Raw genomic sequence first — 14,297 nt, forward strand, 5'->3', positions numbered from 1 at the left:
TTTGTCCCCATAACATGCAAATTCCTACGCGCATGTATTAACATCAGACGCCACATCGTGAACAATCCTTGCGCAATACAAAGATACATATACAAACGAGAATGCATCTCAGCGAATTGCCGACTCATCGACGATATACCTAATTGAACAGTGATCTCTATACAAATACCTACAAACGGTTCCCAAATTTGTGACAGTTGTTCAGGACATAATGACAACTGCTAAACAGCATCCAGCACCCCAAAATCAACTGTTAGCACTATCGGTGAGGATAAAAAGGCGACGTTGCTCACGCGCAAGTGCAAGAAGCAAGATGCAACATCCGACCGTCGGCACCAATACAGCTTTAACTATGAAGACCTGGACGTCAGACATGAAAGAAGCAAATAATCCCAAAGATACAGCAGACAAGCAGTCAACTGTATCCCCACCGCTAAAGAAGGTCTCCACTCTCAATAGAAAGTCACGAGCACGAGATTCTGCGGATAACCAATAATGTTTTTTGCTGAAATATTGAAATAGAAATTAACGGGACGTTTTCTGGGCCACTCTGATCGTTTGATACACCGCACTCAATATTTTGTCCACGTATATCGTTGGAAAAAATCCTTAGCATGATAAAATTACAAAATGGTGCGGCTTCCAATACAGGTTAAACATCGAATCACTTTCGAACAATAGGCCAATATGGTATGGTAGTTTCGATTGCGGCAAAGTTCTACTGTATCGATTTTGTAGACTTTTTCGGTAAATTAAAGGAAAAGAGAAACAAAGGATAAGAAAATTGAAATGCGGATTTTTCTAGAGAGAACCAGTTGTAAACGTACAGAAAACCTTCCATTATGCTGACAGAAGTATGTTTCACTAGTTTTTCGTTCCAAGTTTCATTTCGGCAGACTTTGCAGCCAGGTTTTAGGAATGTGCAGTGCTACTGCATGGCTAGTGTTACGAGGCTACTGACTACTAAGAATCCTTCCTGGCGGGGGCTGGCTTATACGACGGGTGGCTTATACGACACCAACGCCTTACCCTCTGAACTACCAGACCAAGGTTAATAGTTAAAAGTCGTACGGCTTGAATTACTATATCGAAGGCATGACGTGACGTGAGTCAACTTTCGAGGCCTGTTTTCAACATCGCCAGTAGATGTTCAGCAATACGAGCTTTGCTTGCGTGCAAATTTGAGTAGAATGGTGATTCACGCGTGCGATGGTAATTTGCAACGTATTTTTATTTAAATATTTACACAGATTTTGTAGAAACAATTGTGCTGGCTTATATGTCGGTTCATTAAGTTTTAACTGTTTCTAACCATGAAAAAGTGACATCATTCGGTCGATATGCTATCTAATTCCGCATGAGCCAAATATGTTCTTGCACTAAGTAACTTGAGTCTTTAACTACTGAGAATTCAACAGTAGGGAGTATTATGGTTTCCACAGACTGACTGTTGATTGCTGCGATCCGGATGACTATGCGAGTAGGAAGTCAGCAAAAGTATTGTCCAGGCTATTTTATTATCATATCGATTGATTGATTAGTAAAACAAGAAACGCTTAGAACAAGTATATTGCTTAACTTCTGAATATCTTAATACCTTTTACCGACCTATTCGGCTGATATTCGCTTGTCCAGTCTTTAAACAGCGGAGCACTATATAAATTCACAGTTCATAAGCAAACCGCTCACAGATACGGTGACAGTTTAATGTCTTGCTGAATTGCCGTGCGGTTCGAAAGCAGCTTTGTTTCCATATGGACTACAATATGCTGCCTCAAGATTGGTAATGGTAAGCATCACACAAAACTATTACAACCAATAAGATTATCGTAAAGTAAACCAAAATTCTTTCACTCAATACACATTCAGGTCAAATTGTTGCTTCGCAATGAGAGGATCAAATGATTTCCGAATAATTATTTATTCACAATGAATAATAAAAACTTCCTAGGATGACAATGATATGTTATAAGCATATGCTATATACAATTCAGAGCGCATAACTTACGTTTAGTATTTATTCCTCTTCTATTCCTCCTATATTTGCGTTCGCAACTTATTTGTGACTTCGTGTCAATTCTGTAATATTATATTGCATTAATCCTAGTATTTTTAGTATTAAGTTTCAATGATATTACCTTCAGCAGCGTCACTAGTGACCTAATCGTGACTGTGAAGTGCGTGAATTAGGTTCCGTTAACTACAATATGAAAATTTGCTAATTTTATGGAGTTATACAAAAGCAGTTTAGTGGGAAACTAACCTCGAATTAGTTACAGATTGTTAAATGTGAATTTCTATCACCGATAATGATCACAGCTGCTTTACGAGTTAATACATCTAACGCGACTTGCAAATTGCAGCGTATAACTGTGTTTTAAATACAATTTCAAATAAATCTTTATAATTTATAAATCGAGTAAACTTTTTAGAATATAATCTTCAGCACACGGTGTATTTATTAGAACAATTCTATGCAAAAAAATTCAGCATCTCTGAAACTTCGGAATATGAAAGAATAAGCTTTCCCCTTTCATTTGAAACCAAAATCAAAATAATCCGTCGGGGGGTCTAGAGCAACTTTTTTTTTTGAAGTTTTTTTTTCGTGAAAACATAGATTTTACAATGGAACTAGTTCATATTTCTACCCCCAGATGGTGCTTTATAATTCGAACAACACTAAAAGTGAGAAATTGATAGAAAATTCAATTGTCTACAAGTTTGTCGACCACTATATATTGATCTGAAATCATCCGGAAAAGTTGTTTAAGATTTTAACAAAGTTATATCTAAGCTAGTTTCACACGAGGCCTAGTGGTTTGGAAATATGTTTTCTCGCACTTATTACATTACCATAAAAAAAAATAATTGGGTTTAGTGGCATGAAAATATTAGACGGGATTCATTACGTTGACAATTCTAATTGAACTTCTGAAAATAAGGATGTTTGACAGAGTCAGAGAACTATTTGTGCTTTAGTTTTGTAATCCTTCCCGATAGATTCGAAGGGATTACCATTCATCGGAAGGTATTGCTTGGTTACAAGGGTTTGCTTACATTTATGTTTTAGAAAGGACCATACGTCGTATAACTTAGGTTATGATCGCTTAAGTCAGCTATTATAATTCCATTCAAGACGAAATGTTGGGACACACCGTTTCTAATTTAACGCAACCCACAGTAGTAACTGTCCAAATTAGTGGTTAGCGTGAAACGATTTATTCAAGTTTTCTCCGAAAAGCATATTGTGGCAGTTGTATTTTACGGCCATTTCCTATCAATTATGCGAGATATCGTTACCAAATTGATCCTAGATTATGCGATATGTATTACTTTTGAAAACAAAATATGATTTGAGTACAACAATAACCTTATGTACATAGAAGTCCTCGAATATATCCCAAAAAAAAAATCTTGGTCCAAAAACTCAAAGTTTTTTGTTCACTCTTTGTCACATTGAGTTAATTTTGAAAACGGATAATCAGCGTTTTTAACCAAGCGTTGCAATGAAATCCGCGAAATATTGCAATGGTGCGTTAAAAGCTTCATTGAGTTTGTTCAAATATAAATGTTGAAGTTCAGGACAAGTCAATTTTATACGAAGATGCTAACAGAGTAGGAGATTCATGTAAGAATAGTTATCAGCAGTGATACCACAAGTACAGATTTATCTAGAAAGGTACAGATTTTTTAAACATTTTTGGTACAGATTCTGTACGGTAAGGATTACAGATTTTTGTCAAAAAGTTTAGATCGGTGCAGAACTTTTTGTGTGACAGCAGCGTAAAATATTAAACACTGCAAACGCATCAAATAGTCGGCAAATATTGAGTTGGGCCGCCGACAAAGTGACATCGAAAAGTTGAGCTGGAGCTGTCGCTGGACACTGGGATGCGAGAAGTCGGGAATCAAATGAAGCTTCCCCAGTGGCGTAGCCAAGGGGGGGTTTTGGGGGTTAAAACCCCCTCCAAACCAAAATATTGGATTCGAAGAAAAAAAAAGTTTGATGCTGACTGGTTTATTTAAATATTCAAATAATAATTTTGGAAATATATTATCTGTTCATTACATTGAGAACCTAATGTTTTAAACGTTATGGGGACTTTTTGTTAATTGTGAGAATGGGATCTTGTAACTAATATTTTAGTGAGGACCCTATAGTTGATAAATCATGTAAATATGAAGCAAAATAGTTCAACGAAAACGCCTACATAGAAACTGATGAAAAATGGCGTTTTACGCTTATCTCTATCTGGTCAGAATCGGTTTTTATGTACATTTGATTTTTTTGGCTTACCACTTATAAAGTGCCACGAGCTAAGTTTGGTAATAAAAAAAATTGATGATTTGTCACGTTTTTTGCTATTTATGATGTATATTTAGGTATCGAATTGAATTGCGCCAAGATTCCATAATTTGGAAACCATCAGCTTTTGGAGGTTTAGTATTTAGTAGCATAATTTTGTTGATTAATTTTTTCAGTTTGATGCATTACTAATTCCAATCAAATTTAGTTCGATACTTAGTGTCTTCAGCAAAGTTTTCAAGAATGTTATTGCAAATAGCTTGGTTGAAGATATGAATGCAGCCCGTATGTGTGAATTATATAGGCCATATTGCACTACGAATTCCCTTACAAACGGTTATAGGCGGCAACAAAGAATTTGGGAGAACACCTTGTAGATGACGTTTACTATCCTAGTATGCAAAAGTGACTTCAACGCCACTTTGGTCAAATTTAACTTTTTCGTATTTTGAAGTTCGCTACGAAAATTCGCATCCTTCAGTGCAAACGACTTCAAATAAAAAAAATCTGTTGAAATGCGAAAAACAAAGTGGCGAAAGCATGCTTTTACCCGCACCATGCAAGATTTGAAAATTGATTTCCTGAAAAATATACTCGATGGCATTTACGTCACTTTTGCATACAAGGGCAGTTCAGTAGTGTGATTAATCGGTAATTAGTTGCAAAAATCCCGCTTAACACAATTTTTATAGATGGGACATACTACTCCCTACATCCTATACTTCGGTAAAATCTCCTCCTTCCAGATCTTCAAAAGCACCCAGTGGAGTGCTCTAGCCAATCCCTTACTCTGTGTTTGAGTTTGAGCTCACATGACAGTTGATCATTGCCAGCGGTTCAACCGTCCTATTTTTTCATGAATCTTAGGTAGATCCGGAATCTGTCGTCGACTGCGCGCGTCTCCAAGCTGATTTTTGCAATACTCTTGCCTTCTACAACTTCGCTATTTAGGTGTTCGTCATAATATACTTATCAATCGTGAGAATTTCTGCACATGTGTACAGACTATCCTGTGCAATAACCGGTTTATACAATGCCCCCGGCCTATCAGGATGTTTATGTCACCGATGACGAGCTTAACATTCCGCCATAGGCAGCTATCATAGACATGCTCCAGCTGAGCATAAAATGCATCTTTCTCGGTTTTGTGAGGTCAGTGCATATTGATATTGCTCTAGTCGAAGAAATGGCCTTTGATTAGGGTTCGCAGTACAGACCCTTTTTGGCGAGAACCGGTACTACGGGACTTAAGCCCTCAGTACCGGTAAAGTACCGGTACTCGAACATTTTTTTAAAAAAATCCGAAAAAAGCTTCAAGCTGAAATTGAATGCTCAAACTGATGATCTTATTCTCAGATGATTGATTTGTGCTGATCAAAAAACATGTTTATTGTTTTTAACTGCTTCGGAATGGCAGAAGATATTTTTCGTATAGGGCACCTTCTTTTTTTATCGAAATCTAGGCCACTTTGAAATCAGAAACTGTTAAGTGGTGCGACTTTCGTCGACTTGAACAGATGGTAAATGTATGAAACCCTATAAACAACAGTAAATCAAAGCGAGAATGGCAGTAAATCCGAGCAGATTAATCGCATTTCCTCTCTTGCTTTTCTGAAAATTGGTTTCGACCTTTATGTCGTTTGCCTACTATTCTCTAATGCATATCAAGGCTCCTCAAACTCCATAGTTTACGGGAAAAACTATAGAGTTTTGCTGAATTTTCCGATCACCAATAATTACAAATCGCCTCATTTGAAGCAGTTCACCAAGTCTAAAACTGTTAGCTACTAAATAGCTGTTCGTTCTTTTATAGGTAAAGGTTTAAGAGCAAACCAAATACAGACATGACTTAGACCATAGTCTTATTACGCGCCACCCAGTGAATAATGGAAACCAATCAGAATGTCGCTAATAAAACTTTAACTTCTAGAATTATTATGATGATGGCCCCACCTCATTCCCACACAAAGGTGTTATCTCAACGATTTATCTAGATATAATTAAACGTTATCTTGCAGACCGATATTTTAAAACAGATCCCCCTGCAGAGTTAACATATTTTTCATAAAAATTGTATAGTAACGTATTACCGGTACTGGCTTTTATTCAGTACCGGTATTACGGTACCAAAAATGGGTCGGTATTCCCGAGATTTTCGGTACTGGTACCACAACCCTACCTTTGACCACACTACACACATCCTTTCGCTGATCGCCTGCCACTTGATCCCACGTTGGTGCATTTTGCCCAGCTCTTGTGCCGTTGCTCGATTCCCGTATTTCCACACCTTCTACCACGTCTAGCAAAGCTCCTCCAATGCTACGGTTTCGAAGTTGCGAGTTTTCTGCTCATCCTTTTTTCCTTGATAGTAAAGTGGTGTTTTTGGGCCACTCGTTGAACTTAACCTAACCTGTCTTGTAGTCCGCCACCCAACATAACTGACACCTGCGACAGGTATTTAGTTCTGCCTACGGTTATAGCGCCCATGCCCGCTCACACCATCCCATTTCGCTATTACTGCAGAACACGGTAGTACCCAGTCGATCGCGGCCTACAGATTAAATGTCATCAATAGACCCGCCAACATTTTTGAAAAATCTACGATTTTCGTCAAAACCCCCTCCAAACCAAATTTCTGGCTACGCCACTGCTTCCCGCAGATTAAAAGCAGACAATTCACCGAGATCTGCTCGGCCTTCATTCAGAAATCAACCCTTTGATTTGCTGCAAGCAGGTTTCACGCGTATCGAATCTTAGTGTCAGTTTCAGCTCGCCGGCTCAAATGAAAAATATGCACATCATATGATTTTTAAACAATCTTGCTATTGATTTGGTACAGAATTCGGTACAGAATTTTCCACATAATGGTAGAGATAGAAAAGATTTTTGAACCCCCGGTACAGATTTAATTGTGGTAACACTGGTTATCAGTCATCCCTGAGAACATTCGAATAAATGAAAAAGAAGGCATACATAATTGAAAAAGCTGTTTCTGCGGGAGGAATCACTTACCATCATGAAAAAGAATATTAATATCATACTAGTTTGGTCAACACTTATCTAAAACTTCTCATCCCAACAATATGAATGGTGCCCTGTATCAGGGAATTATAATTTTCAGCTAAAAGATGAGACTTTCCAAGCTCTCAAATTCCGCTGAATTCACTATTGAACTAAACACAACTATTTAGCAAATAAAAAAAGTGCTTGTGAATTGACAAACCACTAGGTCTTCTGTGAAACTAACTTAGACTTAGAATTCGTTAAAATATTAAACTACTTTTCGGGATAATTTCAAATCGGTTTTTAGTTGGTAACAAAGTTGTAGACAATTAAATAATCTATCAGATTCTTACTTTTAGTGTTGTTCGAATGTCTAAAGCTCCATCTGGGGGCAGAAATATGAACTTGTTCCATTGTAAAATCTATGTTTTCACAAAAAAAACTTCAAAAAAAAGTTGCTCTAGACCCTCCGACGGATTATTTTGATTTTGGTTTCAAATGAAAGGGGAAAGCCCATTCTTTCATATCCTGAAGTTTCAGAGATGCTGAATTTTTTTGCATAAAGTTGTTAAAAAAAGACACCGTGCAGCACACGCGGATTGGCTTTCTTCTACTGGTTGTCGATTCATACCAGCGCGATCGAGTACACGGTGGGTCTCCTGTCATGATCATTAAGTTGATGGGTTTTTTAGATCTGGTCGTCTCGATGAGGCGCGTGACCCATTGGGTCGTTTACAATGGACTCGGCGCGAGTTTAAATATGATCGGCGGCGCAGCACAAAAAAGGCAATCGGCGCGCTGACCATTTTTTCCTAAAATCGGCGGCGTGTCAAAATCATCGGCGGCGGCGGCGTGGCGCGGCGGCGCGCACCTCTAAGTTACAATATCGTCTTGATGCCCAATGAATTTTTATGGACCATTTGAAAAACTTGTTGTTGTTGATGGAGAAACGCGAATAACTTATGCAAAGATCATAACAAAACAAAAGAATTGTGCTGATGAAAAATTATTAAAATATCTCGAGAACTGCAACATTTTAGAATTTTTTTGTTATGAGCATTTTGATTTGAAATGGCGGATAATTGTATTTTTAAGTGCAAATTCTATTAATTATAAAAATATATCAAAAGATTTTGTTATGAAAACTTTTTTATTGAAAGCTTCTCCGTAATACAAATTCTCTGAAAAACTTTTTTCACGTCTTCAAAACGATAAACATTACATTGTTGACCTTTTATGATGGGAAAACGCGAATAACTTTTTTTAAAAGGGAATAATTACACGAATTAATTGTTTTTGTTGGAGCAAAATTCCAAACGCATTTTGGAAGATTTTTCTTAAATGCATTGTGATTTAAAATGAGACTTAAAATCATATTTTGTAATAAAATTATAGTTTTGTAAATCAATTAGTATGAAATTTAAACCATGTTGAAAGTTGTTAGAAAAACTTTTTGACTTTATGTTTAAAATGTTTCTTTCCTCTTTAGATTTTTGTTTAAAAAATATATTTTTTTTGTAATTTAACTTTTTAACATAAATTTTTGTTTCTATGAAAAATGACATAACATTTTTTTCAGTGTATATATTTTTCATAGAGAAGTATTCATTCCATTTAATTCGTTCTCAGATAGTTGTGTTGTATAATATACGGTAATCAAACTTTTTTTTCGGAAATGTCGCATGTAGACACTTTCACGCCCTTTTAAAATTGCTCTTGATTCAAAATAATCTTATTGACTGTGGAAAATGTTTAGTATACCATGCCGGAGTTACGTGTAAAGTTTCATCAGAATCTTACATGGTCGGCCACGATTTCAAAAATTTTAGGAGGGATCTTTATAGAATTCCTTCCCTGTTAAACACATGCAATATTTGAAACGAAATTTCGGTTGGCTTTTGTCGAAATGCCGACTCAAATGTAACAATTAAAACCGAGTCGGAATCGGCTGACTTGAATGGATTGAACTACTAACACAAATGTGAAAATCATTAGAATAATTTTCAAAAAAGGTTATTGCATACTTCAGTTGGGTTTTAGTGGAGAAAACTCTTAATTTATTTGATCTTGATACAACGTTCAATTGTCAATAAACGTCAGATCAATAAAAATTGAGATTACATCTAAAATCTACACTCTAAAGGATTGTTTGCTCTTTATCTAAAGAATGTCATCTTTTTAAAATGATCAATAAGGCAAGGTACAATTGAAGAATACATCCTCGAAGAATCAGAATCAGTAGTCGTGATAGAAATCATTTATCTTTTGAAAAAAGTATGCTATGAATCTATTGGTTTGACTGGAATTTTCCTCCAATGGGGTGTTGGTATTTGAAAAAAGTCAGACCGCCTTGTTCATTTAAACTAATAAGAATAGCTATCAACAAAGCACATGATCCGTAGAAGGGTTAGTTTACGACCTCAATTTTTGCTGTAAAAATAAGATATAGGTACAGATATAGATCTAACGCATTGATATAATACATTTTTTCGTTTCAACAGCAAATGTTAAATCGACGACTCGTTAAACAGTTTCGAACACAGTAGCATCTAACGTTATATCACTGCATCGTTTTTCGGGGACAGTAAAATTTATTCTTATCTGAAGTTTAATTGTAATTTTACTTGAAGAACTCGGCGTCGAACGATGTAAAAACATCAAAATCTATTTTGTTCAGTGAGGGTTATAGTAAATATTATTGTCAAACTCCATTTGAAAAAAGTTGACTAAACTGCTATTGGTCATAATAGTTTTCCTGAAATTTGTCTTTAAAGTGGATTATGACAGTTCACTTTTCTGATTCACCAATTATAGAAAAATTTCAATCTTGAGCTGCCTCCCAAAAATCTTCGAGAGTTTGTTCTTACATGTCATCTCTCTCGCATTAAAATACATCATCACTTCGGACCGGCATGGTTTTGTAAGAAAACGCTCGACAACCAGTCATTGGATGAGCTACGTGTCATTGCTGATTCTAAAATTGGAAAAAACGACCACAGATCGATGTTTAGTACATCGATTTCTCGAAAGTTTTCGACCGTGTTCCTCATCAGCTTGCTGTGGGAAAGCTAAAGGATTGCCGGACTGGCTGACTAGTTGGATCTCGTCGTACCTTGAGAACCGTAGTGTATCGATGCGTCTTAGAACTACACTCTCGGACCCTTGCAACATTACATCGGGCGTTCCTCAAGGAAGTCATCTTGTACCTTTTTATTTACGGTCTTTGTGAACGACATCTGTAGTGAACTATCGTTGTGTAAAGTCATGTATGCCAATCTGAAAATCTACCGTATTATAACAACTATGGTAGACTGTTGTGAATTGGAAATGGACGTCGATAGGAACATTGACTGGAGTGATAGAAACGGAATGAGTGTGAGTATTCAAAAATGCAGCACAAGCACCCATACATGAGTACATTCTCCGTGCTTGAATGCTATTTAAGTGCCGCTCCCGGTGACGAGTCGTATCCGCCAAAGATCTTAGTGTCATTCTCGACCGGAAGCTATGTTTTACCGCACATTATTTTTCCGTTATAGCTAGAGTCTACGTTATACTTGGGTTCATCAAACGCAACACTCGCGATATCAATGATGTGTATTGTCTAAAAACATCATGCTGGTGCGCAGCATTCTAAAATATGGAGTTAGGGCTATGTATCACACCTTACGAACTAATCGTATCGAACGCGTACAGAAGAACTCTATCATGTCGGTTACCCTGGCAAAATCGATTCCAGCTCCTTTCATACGAAGATCGCCGTGCGCTCTCAATCTTCATGCACTGCGAAATAGATGAATCTTTCTGCAACGACTTTTCATTTTCGACCTGCTGATAGACTCTCCTGCGCTTCTAGTAAAACTTGACCTCAACTTTCCGGGAAGATCTTTCCGGAGAATGGATTTTTTCGACGCTCTACTCATCACATGCGGTACGTCCAGAATAATTCTTTGGATGTTTGCTGTTAGTTCTTCAACAATATCTATCATTTTTCGTTTGATTTAACATTAGTGGAGAATCGTTTTTAAATTAAAAACAGTTAGTTTTTAGTCTAAGTCTGCGCGATGTAACATGGTAGTCGAAAAGAATACCATGTAATTTATTTATTTATTTATTGATTTTCGGCAAGCCCATGTAGACTACATAGAATGGTATTACAATATACTTGCTCAAAAATAACTCAAATCCTGAAACATGGAAGTGATCATATTCACACTATCCTTGTATCCATCCTACTGAAAAGAATAGCAGAATGGAGTTCAACAACATTCAATTTGCTTATCATCCGCTGTCCTAAGGGGAGGGGGTTGGTTAAGTTTAATTCAGTAAAAAGAGACATTGTTTAAACAAAATTGTTAAGGTGATATAGAGAGTGTTAGCATGTTCTCTCAATTTCCATTTAATATGCTATGATTGAACAATATTTTCACAAAATTGCGTTGCCAAATTCTGAGAATTGAACGAGTGATAGTAAATCACCGAAGGTGCTTCGTCGAGAACTTGTGTTGCGGTATACACCATAACTCAAAATCTACTGAACCAATCGTTTTAAAATTTTGCACTGTTCTTCTTTTCTTAATCCTTCGATTTTGGAATTTTTCGTAGCAATTTGTAGCCAAAAGTCCAATTTTTGCTAAAAAGTCGATAAGCATGTAATTGTGAAATTAATACTAATAAAACTGCTGGAAAAAGTTCCTGTAGTTGCTTGGGCAATGATGTGAAGAAGAATTGTGCAAAATTTCAGAACGATTGGTCAATATATGTCCATGAACATTGGTAGAATGTTGCTCAAATGTTGCATTAAAGTTATTATATGAGAATTGACCCAATAGACTAACACTTTCCGTATCACCAAAAAAATTGTGACATTTAGCAATATCGACGAACTGAATCGAATAGTATATGACACTCGGTCCTCCGGGCCACATTGGGGCAGAATGATACTTTGTTTGTTTCAATATTTCAGCGGAAGAGGATTAACTCAAATCGCTCTTACGAAACATTTCTTGCACAGAATAAGCACTGCCTTATGACGACCTGCAATTTGGGAAACTGCAGAAAGGATGATGAAAACATCCTTTAATGTTATGATAACATTTATCACTCTTTAAAACTTTTTTTTATTATTGTATATTTTCGCTAGAGCGCTGCACTGGGTAATCGCCAAAATTTGGGAGGAGGAGATTCTTCCGGAGTGGATGGAGGGTGTCGTTGCCCAATTTTCAAAAAGGGTGACAAGTTGGATTGCTGCAACTACCGCGCGATCACACTACTTAGCGCCGCCTACAAGGTCCTCTCCCAAATTCTTTGCCGCCAATTGTCACCATTTTCAAGGGAGTTCGTGGGGCACTACCAAGCGGGATTCATGGGTTCTCGTGCCACCACGGACCAAATATTCGCGATTCGGCAGGTTCTGCAGAAGTGCCGCGAATACAAAGTGCCCACATATCTTTTGTTCATCGATTTTAAATCGGCGTATGACACAATGGATCGAGATCAGCTATGGCAGATAATGCACGAGTACGGTTTTTCGGATAAGCTAACATGATTAGTTAAAGCGACGATGGATCGGGTTATGTGCGTTGTTCGAGTATCAGGGACACTCTCGAGTCCCTTTGAAACTCGAAGAGGGTTACGGCAAGGTGATGTTCTATCGTGCCTGCTGTTCAACGTTGCGTTAGAAGGTGTAATAAGGAGAGCGGCGATAGACACGAGTGGCACGATCTTCAGGAAGCTTCTTGGCTTTGCCGACATTGACATAATGGCACGGAACTTTGAGGCGATGTCGGAAACGTACATCAGACTGAAAGCTGAAACCAGCAGGATTGGACTTGCCATCAACGTTTCGAAAACAATATACATGAGAGGAACAGGTTCTAGAGACGACAATGTGAACCTCCCATCCCTAGTTTGGATTGACGGTGATGAAATCGAGATGGCTGACGAATTCGTGTATTTGGGCTCACTGGTAACCGCCGACAATGATACCAGCAGAGAAATTCAGAGACGGATCTTGGCGGGAAATCGTGCCTACTTTGGACTCCGGAGAACGCTCCGATGGAACAAAATTCGCCGCCGCACGAAGTTGATTATCTACAAGACGCTGATTAGACCGGTGGTCCTCTACGGCCACGAGACCTGGACTATGCTCGTGGAGGACCAACGCGCCCTTGGAGTTTTCAGACGAAAGGTGTTCGGTACCATCTATGGTGGAGTCCAGGTGGAAGACGGAACGTGGCGCAGGCGATGAACCATGAGTGACATCAGCTGCTGGAAGAACCATCCATCGCGCATACCGCAAAAATAGAACGTTTGCGGTGGGTTGGACACGTCGTAAGAATGTCGGACGACAACCCGGTGAAAATCAGAGCCGTAGCAATCCTGCTTTGCGTGAGGGGGCAAATATTTTTTGATAAAATTTAACGTACATTTAAAGCAAGGACCTGAAAGAAGAAGTATTTTTAATATTAAGAGCCACGGTACTCAAGACGGTCCTGGCTCCTGCGGTAGAACGCAAAAGGTTACGTCGTCGGCAAACTTTAAGTTTACTCCTATAACATTATTCCACGCTGTTCTAAACTTTCTTCCTTCATCGTCTCGCTCGTTACAAGATAAAAACAAAAAAATTACTCACTCTTAGTCGTTAACAAAAAGGAAAAAAGAGCTACTACCCGATTTGGTTTTTAATGTGGATGGGGTGATTGTGCAACGTCGCGACACGGATACAATGTTGCGCCCCAGGATCCCGAAGCTGCAGTATTCTATAAAGTCGACCTGTGAACCTCAGAACATGAATGGTAACGTGCTTCCAACCGTAAGATATTTAGGATACCGACTTACACCTAGAGGGGATCCGTCTCAACATCACCGGAAAAAGCCAGAACCTATAGCAGAGGTTGGAGAGTCGGATATCGAACAACCGTGCCGCTATTGGAAGGCTGACCGCATACAGAGACGGCCAAAGATCGGCGAAATTATGTGCGATTAT

The 14,297-nt window shown here is 38.0% G+C and overlaps 1 long non-coding RNA gene across 1 annotated transcript; it reads right to left on the minus strand.

Annotated features, from left to right (window-relative positions):
* Nucleotides 1–1,830: 1,830 nt before the first annotated feature.
* Nucleotides 1,831–2,435, minus strand: LOC131682070 (uncharacterized). Its single transcript, XR_009304019.1, has 3 exons — nt 2,264–2,435; nt 2,139–2,170; nt 1,831–2,079 (listed from the first exon to the last, which is right to left on the minus strand). It is a non-coding gene; the product is annotated as an uncharacterized LOC131682070 (long non-coding RNA).
* Nucleotides 2,436–14,297: the final 11,862 nt, after the last annotated feature.

The sequence above is a fragment of the Topomyia yanbarensis genome, chromosome 2 (genome assembly GCF_030247195.1).
Source record: "Topomyia yanbarensis strain Yona2022 chromosome 2, ASM3024719v1, whole genome shotgun sequence".
NCBI classification, from domain to species: Eukaryota; Metazoa; Arthropoda; class Insecta; order Diptera; family Culicidae; genus Topomyia; species Topomyia yanbarensis.